Source organism: Sander lucioperca, chromosome 9, assembly GCF_008315115.2.
Source record: "Sander lucioperca isolate FBNREF2018 chromosome 9, SLUC_FBN_1.2, whole genome shotgun sequence".
Taxonomy (NCBI): Eukaryota; Metazoa; Chordata; class Actinopteri; order Perciformes; family Percidae; genus Sander; species Sander lucioperca.
Genome location: NC_050181.1, coordinates 14,440,631 through 14,457,191, shown reverse-complemented (window position 1 = coordinate 14,457,191; position 16,561 = coordinate 14,440,631). Strand labels below are relative to the sequence as shown.

The 16,561-nt window shown below is 41.5% G+C and overlaps 1 protein-coding gene and 1 long non-coding RNA gene across 2 annotated transcripts in view; one reads left to right on the top strand and one right to left on the bottom strand.

The window, feature by feature from the left end:
- Nucleotides 1-16,561, bottom strand: part of LOC116049941 (uncharacterized threonine-rich GPI-anchored glycoprotein PJ4664.02-like) — a 243,525-nt gene that overhangs the window by 42,352 nt on the left and 184,612 nt on the right. The gene's annotated exons all lie outside the window — the stretch shown is intronic.
- Nucleotides 3,187-3,532, top strand: LOC116049949. Its single transcript, XR_004104952.1, has 2 exons — nt 3,187-3,232; nt 3,270-3,532. It is a non-coding gene; the product is annotated as an uncharacterized LOC116049949 (long non-coding RNA).

Sequence of the window (16,561 nt, the reverse complement as noted above, 5' to 3'; positions counted from 1 at the left end):
GGGTTTCTTCAGCTTCAGGTTTGTTTTTTACTTCGGTTTGTAGTACTTACTTATTAACCAGTAGAGTTCTGGTAAACGTGGGGTTTGTTCAGACGTGGTGAATGTGACTCGTGTTGCGTCTCTGCCTGTCGAAGATTTTTTTTCTTTTTTAAACCATCAGCTGGCTCTAAACAGATCTGAAAAACAGCGTCGGACTATTTGATCCGTAGAACACAGTCCCCCCCGCCCCCCTCTCTCTCTTTCTCTCTCTCTCTCTCTCTCTCTCTCTCTCTCTCTCTCTCTCTCTGTCTCTCTCTTACTCACTCACACACACTCACACACACACACATACCTGGTGTGGAAATTAAAAAAAAAAAAAAAATCACACTGATCATAAAAAAATTAAAAGTTAACAAAAGAAAGTTATGTTGAGTATGAAAACTCTTGTTCATTACATTTTACTTCATAATTACAACCGCATGTGTTGTATTCATTGTTGTAAAACTTGTTCTGTATATAGTTTGTTTGTTATTGTGATCAAAACCATTGATCTGAAGCTCAAGGCTGATGCTGTCATGTAAATAGTTTTCTAATCAGCAATAAATATAACAATTTCTGATCAACCCATATCAATTGCATGCTTAAAATAACATACCGGTTAAAGCCCCACCCATTTCAAGACAACCCGACCCACTTCCGGGTTAAATCCCGCCCACTTCCGGGTTAGGCCCCGCCCAGTCCGAGTACAGATACAGATACAGATAATTCATATGGTTAACAGATACAGATAATGCTGTACTCGCTCATCCCTAACATTGACTTAAAAGATTGGTTGTGTTTAATGTGGTGAAAGATGTCAATTTAAAAAAAGATAACGTAGCAGCAAGTAGTTAAGCTAATTATATTAAATATACAAACGTTAAAAAATATGTCCTTGTGACATTTATTGTATTACAGTTTTTCTCAATTGTTTACACACAATTACTGGTACTTGAGACACAATGAGCACAACATGTAACTCATGCACCAACCCCCTTAACCAATTCTGCTAAACTAAAAGCACAATTCCTGCTTTACACTCAAATTGCAGTTCTAAAACACACTTTTTTCAAAACACTACACACAATTTCTCTGCATTTGGCACACTTTTAATGCAGAAAATCTCTTGTTTTCACAAGAAACACACTAACATTCAAATATGAACACTGACTCATCACATGGGCAAACACCCATCACACATTTGTACAATTAGCAATCAGAGCTTTAGCATAAAAGGGCAACAGGTGAGCTCTTCTGTTTTGGAGCAATGGCTGCCAACATTGGAAACAGAGGCAGAGCCAGAGGAGTAAGAGTAAGAGTAAGAGTAAGAGTAAGAGTAAGAGTAAGAGTAATAGGAGGACGAGGACGAGGACGAGGAAGGGGAAGGCCAAGGACCATAATCTCTGATGAGATCCGAGCCACTTTGGTTGATCATGTGGTCAACCATTCAATTCAATTCAATTCAATTTTATTTATAGTATCAAATCATAACAAGAGATATCTCGAGACACTTTACAGATAGAGTAGGTCTAGACCAAACTCTGTACTTTACGAAGCCCCAACTATTACAGTGGTTGCCTCAAGAGCAAGCATTAGCAGTAGCTATTGCGACAGTGGCAAGGAAAAACTCCCTTTTTTGTTAGGAAGAAACCTCGGACAGACCCAGACTCTTGGTAGGCGGTGTCTGACGGCACCAGTTGGGGGAGTGGTGAATGGTGGCAATAATAGTCATAATAAAGATAGTGAAGCAGTGATCACAATGGTAGTCATAGTAGTTCATGTCATAGTAGGGCACAGCAGGGCGTTACGGGGTGTAGTGTGGCACAGCAGCCTGGGTGGACGCGGTTGGACGCGGCAGGACGCAGTCGGACACTGCGGGGAAACGCAGAGCGTAGCAGGGTGTAGTAAGTCCATAGCGTCAGCTGCACCCAGGACCCCGGTGTAGGTGCCACCCAATTCCAAGGCGATGTTCTGGGTGAAGAAGAAGCAAAGGGACTCCGGGGAGAAAACTCCCCAGAGCTAGGTTAGTAACAGGCATTTCTGGGACTAAGAGTTGGTCTCTGGGCCATAAGAACCATGGTCTAACAATGAGGGAAGCTGGGCAAAGAGTACAGCCAAATTTGAGCAGGTACACTGTAGCATCCATCATCCGGACTTTCCGAAATGAGAATAGGTAAAAAATACTCTCACTAGAAAATTGCAGTACTACATATCAATACAGTACTCAGTGAGTACAGTAGTACAGTATTGCCTGTGGACTGTTCTGTAGGACTGTAAAAATAAAGTATGTTTCAAGTATTTGGGAAATGTATTCCTACTTTGTATTTACAGTATTTTACTATTTGTTTGGCAGAACTGAAAGATTACCAACACAAGGTGGTCGGGAACGTCTTCTGTCTCCTGAACAGGAAACTGAAATAATCAACATGGTCCTAGAAAATAACGCCATAACATTACGGCAAATACAAAGAAAAATACTAGAAAACAATGAGATGTTTTAAAACATTGATAGGGTAAGCTTATCAACACTGGACCGTGTCTTGCGCAGAAATAATCTGAGGATGAAGCAGGTCTACAGGGTGCCATTTGAACGCAATTCAGAAAGAGTCAAAGAATTGCGACATAACTATGTGCAAGTGAGTCCTATACAATTCCACAATTGATGCATACTCTCAACACTGTATAAATTATACATATTTCAGTATTGTAATCATAATGATTGTGCTCCACAATAGTGACCACTCATGTCTATTTCTGATCTTGTTGTGTGTTTCAGAGAGTCCTCGAGCTAGAGGTGGCTGCAGTGGAGCACCAGTTCATCTTCATTGATGAGGTTGGATTCAACCTCACAAAAAGACGAAAGAGGGGAAGGAATATCATCGGCCAGCGTGCCATTGTTGAAGTCCCTGGCCAGCGCGGAGGGAACATCACAACAACACCATGCTACCCTTGGCCCCTACAACACTGCCCATCTGATCACATTCCTGGACACCCTACACAACACACTCATTCCACCAGATCAGGTAGATGGCCCAGAGAAGCTCAGGTATCTTGTCATTTGGGACAACGTAAGTTTCCACAGGGCTGCTCTGTTTCATAACTGGTTCACTGCCCACCCACGCTTTTTAGTTGTTTATCTCCCTCCATATTCTCCATTCCTCAATCCTATTCTGCCTGGAGATGGAAAGTGTATGACAGAAATCCACAAACGCGTGTACCTATTCTCCAAGCTATGGAAGACGCATGTGGAGATATAGCAGCTGATGCTTTTCATGGCTGGAATCGCCATGCTAGGCGATATTTCCCCCGCTGCTTGGCCAGGGAAAACATTGCTTGTGATGTGGATGAGGTGCTGTGGCCAGACCGAAACAGAAGAGAGGATGCAGCATAGGTTTTTTTTAATTTTTTTTATTACGGTATTATTTTATGTAACTGTATACAGTAAATTCTTCTGTTGTTTTGTATGTAGACCACTGTATGTGCAACTTTGTGTTGGTTTGGAATGGGATGTACACGGTGTACATTGTTTTTGTGGGAAAAATAAAATATATTTGTTACCGTGTATTTGTGTTTTGAGTATAAGAACAATATTTTCAAATATTTACAACACACTCATGTACTGTCTGTAGTAAGTGTAACACTGAACCAAAAAAAGGCCTAAGTCATTATGATGAATGGAGAAGTGTTTTCAGTGTTTTACATTGAGCACATCAGTGTTCAACTGGTTCTTATAAATGTCTGTTCATATGATGGTTTGTGTGTGTCATTTGAAAACAAAATACTATTTTGAGAAGAAATAACATTGTTTAGAATGTAAAGTTTAATTTTGCAGGAGAATTGAGGGGTTTTGCCCATTGTGTGTGTGTGTTTTTTGATTTGTGTGTAGAGTTCTGAGAATATGAGGCATGCTTTCAGAAAATGTGTGTAAACAATTGAGAAACTGTAATACAGCTGTTAAAATTATTTTATTTTCCTTGATGTACACAATGCTTATAATAGTTGTAAAAAACGTAAGATAAGATTCAACTTTGCACCCTGAACCAAACTTGTTTCTTTGTAAAACGCCAACATTAAAAGTAAGTAGTACTACCTTGAAGTTATATGACTTCACCAGATGCATTTATGTTTTAGCAACATTGCGTCATAATTTCCCAATTCAGAATTAACACATCACCAAAATGTAAGTCTCACAGACAAGATATGGTATGTTCAACATGAATTTGAATTTGTGAATACAAAACTGATTTTGTATCATTTTAATGTAACTAACATAACCACATTCGCTTAAAAGATTGTTTGTGTTTAATGTGGTGAAAGATGCCAATTTAAAAAAGATAACATAGCAACAAATAGTTTAGCTAATTATATTAAATATACAAACATTTTTAAACCTTATGTGATCAGTGTTAAAAAAGAAAAGAAAAAAATGTAAGATGAGATGCAACTTTGCACCCCGTCCCAAATTTGTTTCTTTGTAAAACACCAACATTAAAAGTAAGTAGTACTACCTTGCATTTTACTCTGGTCTCATGTTATCTGCATTTCAACCTGAGCTCAATTATTTATAATAAGTAATTATACAACGCAATATGCAACTGACAACTATGTATGTATGTATTTGAATGACCGACAAATTATATATCATGTAAGAGCAGAAACTAAGAATTTAAGACCACAATTTTTTATCCTGTAACAGTATCACTGAAAAGACCCTGAAGGGTGTTGGAACGGCAACTATGATTACATCAAAACTCTGACTCAAACAAGGTTCTTGTTATTTACTAGAAAAGAGAGGATTTAAGAAGACTATAAGAGATAGTTAAAAAAGAAAAAGATATAGGAAGCTTGTCCCTCCAAGCGAACTGCTATTTTATTTATGAATTTGTATATCCAAATGTGCTATTGTTCGACTTTGTATTTCTATTATTGTTATACAATATTCTGTCTTTTTTCTATCTACAACATCTATCAATGTTGGAAGATCTCTCTTGGAGTAGACTAGTTTCTCCCTTTGACAGAGCAAGGGCCTCTAGCATGCAGTAGTCAGCTAAGGTCAAATGTCGACCTCTGCTCTGCAGCGCTTACACACACACACACACACACACACACACACACACACACAGTTGTTTTATTTTCTGTTTTTCTGTTTCCTTGTCCCATTTTTTAGTCTTAAGTACTTAATACAAGAAACAAATAAATAATCATGCAACATTAGTTAGTTTACCTAAACACCGTTATGCTTTGTACAACTTGACATTAATGTAACTTGAGAAATGTCCAAATAGTTATGAGACAAACTCCAGATTCTAGTTTTAGTGATTAATAATTCAGACCTGGGTAGCTTAAGTTGACTGACATTCAATAAAATTACCAACCAGTTGTTGATGGAATGCACAATGCAACAGGCAACTTTCCCTTCTGTGACATGCTACCACAGGTCAGTCTTTACCTAAACACCTTTATGCTATGTACAACTCGACATTAATGCGTAACAACTACGTTTTTACCAGCTTTATCTTATTATCTTGTATGAGCTTTTAGAAATAGTAACATATCATATATGCTGCATGAAAACGCGAGCCATAGCAAGGGGCCTCTAGGTCAACCTCTGCTCTGCTGAACAATAGACACACACACACACACACACACACACACACACACACACACACACACACACACACACACACACAGACACCAGTGGTATGTCAACAGCTATACATTTATGTCCACATACGTTCTCGCTTAGTAGTTATCTTTAGATTGGATATGTCATTAGATTAAATGCCCGTAGGAAAATAATTTCCAAACACAACCAGAACCACTCAAGCTAAAAATCATTGAGGGTTAAAAGCCACATGTCCCACTATAGCCTTTTATCTCACTATATACACAGTTTGGTTTTATTTGTTAGCCCTGTGTTAACCTTGTTAAGCTGTAAATGTAGCAATTCTTCTCTCACTTTCATAAGGAAAATTGTAGGGTATATCTATCCAATTACAAATGCAAAGCACCGCTTATTAAACAAGAACAAGAAAATATATGAATGGATTTAAACACCAGTGCAGCCAAACACTATAAACAATCTTCATTTAGACAACACACACTGGCACTCAGAACATACTGAAAGTAAAAACACTAGCATCAAACACCAATACAGAAACTAGAAACTTTATTTTATAACATACTAGTTTTTTAGGTAAACAAGAAGGAATGAAAATCATCTGTTTGCGTCAATAGATAGATTTTTGTTTTTTGGAATGTATGTACATACTGGAAAAACGAGAATTGATTATTTTGGAGGTGGTGCTTCCGGTTCCGGTGATATGGCAACAGCTTGCTTAAGCTAAGCTCGCTTATTCCTACCCCCAAAAGTAATTTAGTACTTTGTTTATCCTACATCTAAAGAGGAAAATATGCTAGGCAGCAAAAACTAGTTATGAACGAGTTATGAACCTTCGCTCCGGAACGCATAAGGAGACTAATAAGTATTAGCCAAAGAAAAAAACGGCAAACAAACAAATTGCTGGGGACGCAAGCAGCATGGCTGACTTAAGTGAAATATACAAATTATTTGCGTTTACTACAGCTTATGGGCGTCTAAAACGGTACAGTTATTTAGAAAAGTTGCAACAGAACGTTCTCTATACAGATACAGACAGTATGATATATGTGACGAAAGAGGGCGAGGCACCTCTGGAGCTGGGTAATTTCCTCGGCAAGCTTACGGATGAGTTGAACGGAGACACTATACAAGAATATGTAGCAGCCGCGCCAAAAAGCTACGCGTACCAAACCAAAAATCAGAAAAAAGTAGTGATTAGGGTGAAAGGTATTACTCAAACTCGAGAATGTTGCGAACAAATCAACTTTGATAGTGTGTCAGAGCTGGTGGAGGGCTACCTCGAGGGAGCTAGAGAAATGGCCCTTGAGACTCCTCAACATGTTATTAAACGCGATAAAAAAAAGGTTTCTGTTGAAAAACTCGACACTCCAGAAAAAGTTTAGGGTGGTGTACGACAAACGGCGGCTATTTCCTGACGGTACAACTCTGTCTTTTGGCTACTAGGTCCACATGATGGAACAGATTGATTTTGATCCGAGGTTAAAGGTGCCATTTTCATGTTTGATAATTGGCCCCAGTGGATATGGCAAGACGTATTTTCTGAAATCTGTACTGGAGAAATGTGAGCGTGTGATGGATATTGTGCCTCAAAACACTGTCTGAATTTTTTCCCTCACAAAAACAGTTTTTCCTGGAAAGTTTTGAAGATGCTACAAAAGAGCAACACGACTATATAATCCTGGACCTCACGCCTTCATGCCCACAACGTTACAGAGTGAGTACAGGATTACTGCCCCACCAGCAAACGATGATTTACATAGCAAAAACAAAGTAGGACATCGTTATGTTAAGCCCTTTATCATGCGACGCCTTCAAAACGTAAAGACATTTTGAAACACTGCTCGCCCGACTTTCTCCAAGCCTTGTGTGAGGTACCTTTAAACCTGTTAAAAGGGAATCTGCCTGTATCGCCTTCTCAATACAAACAACTGAAACGTCAAAAGAAGATTATCAGGCTGCTGGCCGATAAAAAAAACAGTTTAAAGCGTAAACATCAGGCTCTGAAAAAACAGACGGGGGGCTTTATCTTACCGTTACTCTCGGCTGACATTCCTATTCTGGGCAACCTCTTAGGAGGTCAGCTTCCAAAAACATAAGAGCGGAACAAAAAATAAAAGATGGCTCTGAGCCAAGAAAATGTATTTGATTTCACCCCAGCAGTTGAGCAGAATGACTAGACTGGAGCCGACCATCAGACAGACGGCTGAAGATGATTTGAATGAGAGCATGAGCTCGGTGCTAAATGATCCTGGATTAAATTCATATGAAAAAGCTAAAAGATACGAAGCTCTACTGCTACGATATCTCACTTTGCTTAAACAAAGTAAGAAAGATGTGCATAACGTTACTCTCAGCCTGCGACAGGATGCTACAGAAGATGAACACTCTGCAGCACCTGCAGCTGCAGCATCAGCACCAGCATCAGCAGCAGTAGATGCAGTAGCAGTTGCTGACCACCGTACCATTTTGGATGAAACAGCGAGCGAGGTGTTAAAAAACCTACCCCCACGTGACCGTAAAAATGCTCTCTACATTATGCAGAAATTAGCCGCAAGTGACGAGGGATGGATGCCGAGAGGTGAATTTGTTTCTAAGGGTGTTGTTGTTAAAGGGTCTCATATGCTTGACTTAATAAAAACCCTCTCACTGACCAATAAAAGAAGAACCCAAACAACACCAAAAGGTTGGACTAGTTTCTTAAATACGCTGGACGGATTAAACATTCCTGTATCCATGTTTAAAAATCCCCAAGCACGGGCACAGTACAGTCAGCTCAAAATGGAGGGAGATGATTTTGAAGAAAAATCACCGCGGGAAAAAAGAAAAAAAGCATACCTATTATCCCCGCGATGGTCAACTTTGGATTAACGTTACCGTACACTGTCATTTTCAATAAAATGTTTTATTAATCACAAGTTTATGGTTACAGAGTCTTTCTTATTGTTTCTTACAAGTGGTAACAATCTCTAAACACGTCTAGAGAGCATGAACCATGGCGAAAAGATTCTGAGCGGTTACGACCGACGCACCTTTGATATTTATTGACAAAATTAGATACCATCCGGTCATTTTTATAGACATCTTCATGATACAGAGTCAACATTTGATTATATGATAAGCCGCAGGCTCGATGGCAGAGATAAAAAACACAATGTTAACCGCATACGACAGAGTAAGTGTGCTGGAGCTGACTGCTGTGGTACTCTATCTTCTTTGAACGGTTTTCCAGAAACTGCAAACTACTCGAGGGGTAATGCGCAAAATCAGGGGGGAATCCGTACAAGTCGAAAAAAGTCGCTCCGCCGTCCTCTTCCAGCGTTAACGCCAGCCAGTGTTGGCCGGGCATGTGGGATGGATGAGTGTTGACGATAAAGTAGGCTGGTAGACGGAAGGTTTGACCCAGCGATGCTAGTTGATCAGAAGCCCACACTCCGTGGAATAAATTACCCGTAAGATGATGCATCAGCCATTCTAGCTGGTGATTATCCATCCTTTCAATAATAATTCACCAGCACCTGTCTTTTAGCGTTGATCTCCAGAATGGAATCGTAGCATGCGTATACTATGAGCGTTGTAGTGTAAGGCAGCGGTACCCTAAATCTCATCTCCAAGCGCAAATTTCCGTTGGAAATTGGAGACAGGGCGTCGCTGTCTTCGGTCGCCCCAAGATTGAACACAAACAGAGAATAACCTTCGTTAAATTCACGGCGGTTGATGCTAAGAGGTAGGTCTTTAAGATGGCGACCCATGGCCGTAAACATATTGTAAAATTCTCTGACTGAATTTCCGCTATTGAAACGGGGCTGAAAGGCTTTAGCAGGAACCTGTCTGCCGTCCTGGCACAAGGCCAAATATTCTACATCATTATGTTTAAAATTAAAGGGTGAAAGGTCCCTGCGTCCTACAAAACCGTCATGGTGCACCATGGCTAAAGCTAAATAGCGGGGCATAGCACCCAGAAAGAGGTTCTCCTGGTTGCAGATCCTCGAATTTTCAGGGATAGAGTACGTTTTCACACTGACGCACGAGAGCGGACAGAGGGCATTTCCTTTCATCAGGGCCGCGGCATGACCCAGGCGTACAGCAGGGGAAACGGTGACCTTTTTAACAAACAGGGAAGCCGATAATATCTTCAGGGTGAACTCCGAGTCACGAGCCCCCATAAGGCAAAACACGTCGCTGTTACGAATAAATTTAATCCTCAAATCAACAGAGTTTAACAACAGGCGCTCACAGAAAAATATGTCACTGTGGATTGTGAAATCAATCTGTCCCCCAGAATAACGTTGCATTGGCTAAAAATTGTATTGAGAGGATAATTGACTAGTAACAACGTGTCGTTCAAGTCCAAATACTTTTCACCGTCTCCGGGTATAAAGAATTTGATGGGCGAGTTGTCGCAGTGCAGAGAGGGGCTGGTATTCTTGATATTTTTTGTCCTCTACAGATAGTTGTGTCATGGGAGCTGAAAAGAGATCCAGTTCAGCCAGGGTGCACTCGGCTGATTTCTGATGTAATAGAGCCGTTGTGTGTGGTGCATTAAAATATGTCAGAGCTCTGCGCCGACTTCCTTCTCTTAGGCGTGCCTCTCCTGAGTGATTTGCTCTTCTTGAGCGTTGCACGTTTTTTAAATGCAGAGGAAACAACACGCTCGCCCGGAGGTCGTTTCCTTGCTCTACAGGACAGGACCAAAATACCTCCTGAACCTTCTTGATTCTTATTCTCAGTCAGTTTTCCCATAAATCCTTTCACGGCATCGGACGCTATGTTTGTAGCGGCTGTTTTAAGATGCGGTTTTGCCACAGCAAAACCTTTTTTCAGCAGAGGCGATACGAACCGAAACAACTTCGAAAAGATAGAGCCTAAGCCTCGCCCGTAAATGACCGGGGCTCCGTAAAAACCGGGTAAAGCCCCGCCTACTTGCCCTTCATAGTACGCTACAAAGCGCCGAGGATCTTCTTTGATATGTAGCATCTTACCGGGTCCTTACGATGAACGTTGGACTGGTTTAAAGTGTAATTTCACAATTGTCTTTCCAAACACAAAATCAACGTTCCTGTTGCGATCGGTTTTAATTTCAATGCGTATGTTTTTGATGTAATTTTTTGACACAGGTATATAATGTACCGTATTGTACCTGATGCTAGTCACGTCTCCAAAATCACCTTTCACATTCACCACACAAAGCAGCGGTGAGTAGCTGTCGCTGACCGCTTGATACTGAATAATGTCGGTGTATACAAAGAGGTTATATACGTCCACCATTCGCCGGCTTTTAAGCCCAACATGTAAGCCAGCGGGGGGTAGGTACGGATTTTGTAAAGACCGTCGCCTTTAGATGCATTTGGTCGCAGCGTTGAAAGTCGCATCAAAGGACGGATCATGTTTTTTGGCCGCCGGGACCAAATATTCCAGGAGATCTTTAGGACGGTTATAGTATGCGCCACGATTGAATTTCACCTTCACCAACGGTTGAGGTTCGTCAGTCATCGGTTCAGTTCAAAATAGGACGAATCTCCCGGTAAATTATACCACGTACGAGGATATATGATTTCACATAGACCTACTACCCATTCGCCGCTCAGTTCAATCGGCTTAGCCAGATCGATTGTGTAACAACTACTAGTATTACTTTTAAATATTTCCTTACTGGCGTTGGAAGGCTGAGTCACGTAAAAGCCCTCTGCGGCTGTGTGTTCCATGATTCTCTATTGAAATCAAGTGACGGCGTGTCCTTTGTACCCCACCTTTTTATATACTGACCACATCCGCCAATTTAACCCAACTGTTGAACTTCTCTGGCCAGTTTTTCCATTGCACAAAAGCCTGTTTCTCGCACTTGACGGTGCAACGTTTTAAGATTTTCTCCACTTGAAACATTTTGTTTGCGGCCATTTTTACTTTTTGCAGCTCCGCTTCATAAAATGAACCTTCGATAGACTCGCCATCATAATCTTCTAATTTGTATACGGGAGGCGTACGGGGAAACGATCCGCCACTGTAAAGACTTCATAAAACTCTGTTTGTATTTTTTATCAAACACACCTCTCACCTTGGATAGTTGTACCAAATCCCCTTTCTTAAACAACATCTTTATTTTATTCCTGTGACGAGAGGCAAAGGTGCTGTACAGGTTGTGAAACACCTGATCGGTGTTCTCCGATGTGACCTCCTCCACCTCCGTTTCATCCTGTACACCCTGCCGGAGACGTTGAACGCCGCCAAAGCTACTGGGATGCTGTGGATTGTAATAGATGTTTTCCATCACCCGTTTCTCTGACATCCTTTCCTCTGAAACTGCTAATGTTTTCTAAGACGTACGCAAGAATGACTCTTTATTCATTTTATTTTTTATTATTCTTTATTTTCAAAAGATGGTAAATACAATTCTTAAAACAGGTTACATATATTAAAAAGCAGATATCACTCATTTAACACATTGTTTTTCTGTTCAAAAGATGGCAAATACAATTCTTAAACAGGTTATATACAGGATTACATATATTAAAAAGTAGAAATCACTCATTTAAAAAACATTGTTTTTCTGTTCAAAAGGAAAATACAATTCTTAAACAGGTTACATATATCTTCAAGTATACAAATTTGTTATATATATGAAAATGTCTACTATTAAAAAGTAGATTTTTTTTTTTTTTTTTCTCAGTTGAAAGATTTTCACAGAATCTTGCCCAATCAAATTATCATACATGTCCGTGATGGGTCAAAGATTTTCTTTGCTAATTTCAGTTCGTGGAGTAGCGTCTCGGCGACTACACAGACTCTGAAATCCTCTGTTTTGATGTTGCGGGCGAGTAACAGACTCTGAATAGCGGGAATAAAGCGAGGTGTGATGAGTCTTTTCATCAGGTGGTAAAAGCGGCGCTCGTAAAAGTCGTCCTCAAGTACTTCCAGACCTGCGTGCTGCCGCTGGCTAGGATGAGCAACCTTACAGCCATAGTACTCAGAGCGTCTGTCGTCATGAATAATTAGATTGAGAAGATGAAAAACCGCTGATTTGATGGTGTCGATGATGAGAGAAGAGCCCCAACCGTCTACCTCATCCTCCTGACCAGGAGGAGAGCTCTCCTCCTGAGCGTTTGGAGGACTTTCTGGACTCTCCTCCTGATCGCCTTCCTTACCCTGTTCATCTGGGATTTCCGATTCCATTTCATCTTCTGAAGAACCAGGGTTTTCTTCTTCTTCCTCCTCCTCCTCCTTTCCTCATCCGGAGGTGTAGCGGTTGTCCTGGTCTCATTAGTGTAGTCCTGAGTCGCCACGTCCTCATTAGAGTCACGCACATCCGTGTAGTCCTGAGTTGCTGTCTCGGGAGAGGGAGGCGGGCATACCAGGTTTTGACTGTCCGCCTCTGAGGAGGCGAAGAGGACCCGCAGGGTAAGGGGTCTCATCCATGGGGTAAGGGGTCTCTTTGTTGTTGAGCTGAACATCGTTGTGATTTTCTTCTGTTCAACCGCTGAACATCTTGCCAAGTTCTGTTGCCGTCTGCTTCACCCTGCTTCAGTCTTTATAATATTGTAAGGGGGTGTGGTCAGGAATGTTCTGGAAGGAGGTGTGGTTAGGAAAATTCTGGAAAGGAAGTGGGGTTGGGAAAGTTCCGGAAAGGAGGCATGGTAAAAACAAAAGTTCAAAAGTTTAGAGTTTTTTTTCACAACCAGGGTACGTTTCCATCCACAGCTGCTAAGGAAGAGACTGGTGACCCTATCCCCCATCTCCGTCATCCGGTCCGCCCATTCCAGCACTGGTAAGACTAGCACGGTTCAGAATAAACCGCACTCTGGATTAAATCTTTGCAAAACAAACAGGTCACAGGCTCTCTTTACTTCTGAATCCCTGGATAGCAGGAGAGCCTGGAACCACCAACAGCCTGAGGTTGTGGTAACAGATGGCCATGTTGATCCAAAGATGATGTTCATCTTAGCCAAGTCGCTATCGCTGGGGTAATTGGCAGATCTAGGAGGCTGCGTCTCGGGATTCTCTTCATCATTGCTACAAATGTCTACATCCGTCTCCTCCTTCTTACATTCTACCATAACCGTTTGAGTCTCTTTATCTTGGGTCACTCCACTCACACCCTCATTTTCTTTATTGGCGTTACTCTGAGAAGTACCAAATTGTAGCAACGTCTTCATCACACCCCAGTCATCAAAGGTCATTTTCACCATGACGGTTGAAGGAGACAATTTCTCCCCTTCCTTCAGCTGATAAAAGCAGAGTTAACCTTCTTCGTACTTGAAGACATAACCCTAGCCACAACACATGCCACTCGGTTGTAGAGACCATTCCTTGTGCAGAGATTCAGTCGGGGGCAACTGGCTACGACACAGATACAACATGCATTTCTTTGGAGCTCCGGGTGCGGTAAGAGCATCTTGGAATATCGTTATCGGAGTCTCGCAGATCAGCGAAGAAGACCACCTGCTGGAGGCACCTCCTTGGTACGGACTCAATGGAGAGGCAGCTTCTTCATCAGCCATCTCTGAAGCAGCGCTATTCAAGTTTACATTCATGATGAGTAGAATGAAAGGTCGTCTTTCTTATGTTTCAACCAGAAAAGACACCCTTTTTATGCTTGAACGAAACTACTTATTGATCCACCCCTCTTCTCTCACTGGCTCATTCAAAAACGCATCTTCCTGTATATCGCCCATTGGTTCATTTAAAAAACGCAATTTCCTGTCTTTACGCATTAATACGCATCTTCCGGTCTCCTCCCTGGTAATATCCGGTCTGAGGCACGCCCTCTTTCTGGAAAGTTCCAGAAGAATCACGTCAGAAACATCTGGCAGATGTAAATCACATTTTTGACAGCTCGTGACCTCTTGACCTGCCGGTCATCAATCAATCATAAGCTCCCTCTTATTACTCTCTATTGGGGGTTTCTGAACTTAGTAATTGTCTTATTACATCAATCAGTGGTTTACACGCAGTTTAAAAAAACGATTATATTCGGGTTAAGGCAATACCCCGGTTCAAACGCCATGTTTACACCTTACCCGTTAAAATCGGAGTTCTAATAACCAGGTTAACAGACCAGGAGAACTCCTTTAGTAACCAGAGTATTCGTGCATGCATACACCTTAATTGGACTGAGATCAGGTTAAAGGGGTGATAGAATGAGTATATAGGGTATTTCACACTGTTCCTTAAGGTCTCCTAATAGGGTATGTAACATTGGTTGGGCTAAAAATTGCCTGAATGCTATTTTATGGGCCCTTAACTATGTGAATATAGCCCTATTTGTAACAAGAGATTTTCTTCCAAATATGGTATACTCATGAATATTTAGATGAGCTGCACACTGATTGGTTTGAGCGAACCACATACAAACACATTGGAGATGAGACAGCAGGTCTTCTGAGACTTTTTTTATGCGAGAAATCAACTATATAAAGCTCAAATATGGGCTGTTTTACAAAGATTGATGGCTAATTGCAAATTTGGTAAGACGTGTCGGATTTCAGGAGGTCCACACAGTCTGACGAGACAGCGGCAGCCCCGTTGCGCTCCATACCCAGGAGAAAGTCACCGTTTCTGGGTTACTGGACAACCGGGGCACGGGGCTCCGCTGAGCTGGCCGGCTGCCGGCATAACTATAGTATATTTACATTTTAATTTTCGTCACGCCACTTGTATTCAAGCTACCCCAAGGTCTTACAAAGCTAACGCTTGTGTCCGATTTCAATTTAATGCATTTTTGTGAATAGGAGGGGTTTCGTTAGCTGCTAGTGTCCATTCAATCCTATGGGTAGCTAAAGATCGAGGTTAGCTAGGTACACTTTCGGCGTAACTATAATATATTTACAGTTTGAATTTCGTCACGCCACTTATAGAACATCTACCCTAAGGTCTTACAAAGCTAACGCTTGTGTCCGATTTCAATTTAATGCATTTTTGTGAATTTGAGGGGTTTCGTTAGGTGCTGGTGTCCCTTCAATCCTATGGGTAAAGATCGTGGCTAGCTGCAGGCCCTGGAGCTCCGTCAGGGCCTCGGCATTTGGTAGTCCAGTCACCCAGAAATGGTGGCTTTGCGCGGGTATGGAGCGCCGTGGGCGTCTGGTCGTGACAGAGATCCATCTAGCTCACAGCGAGCTGGGGTCTATGAAGGAGGAGACACCGGGCGGCGAGGCAGCACCGGCCGCTGCCTGCTGAGCTCCTGCTGACCTCTCGTGGCTGTAGTAATTATCGCAGGACCAAACAAGGAAGTGACGTCCCATTTAAAACCAAAAGTCAACGGTCACTTTTTCAAAATAACCGACTTATACGGACATTAGCCTGTGACGCAGTGACGTCCATGACACAGTAACCTCCTCATTTTAGTAGTTTTATGTGACTCATTTTTAGGGGACTGCCTATTTCTCTGACGCTCCATTGTTCCGACCTCTCAATAACAAGAGAAATTTACTGCATATCTTAAACAGATGTTCGGGGGAAAGCATACAGCCTGAAGCCTGATCGGACATCTAGTTTTCAAGTCTCATGAGAAAGCATGGTGGATTCAAACGTTTCCGAAAAGTCAATGTATTGACTCGAAAATGGTGAACAAAACGATTTTGAAATTCTGAACCGACTTTAAAGTAAACAAAATCTAACTAAGAAAAGTTCTATGTATAGTCTAAAGGTGAAAAACAAACCATCAGTCACTGGACCGACATTTGGTTTTATTGAGGCTGCATTCTACAGAATATTTCAAGTTTAATATGCGTGACAGACTATTGTTTAGTTAAGGCAGGGAAGGGTAAGACATAGGCTAATTGTAGGTTACAAACATCACACAAAGACCCATTTGGCTTGATGTGATGGCTTATTTATTTTTGGCAAGGTGACAAACGCCGATTTGTGCATCTCTGTGCGTGCTCTCTCCCAGCATGCATGCAAACTGTTCAAATATGGATCCACAAAAGC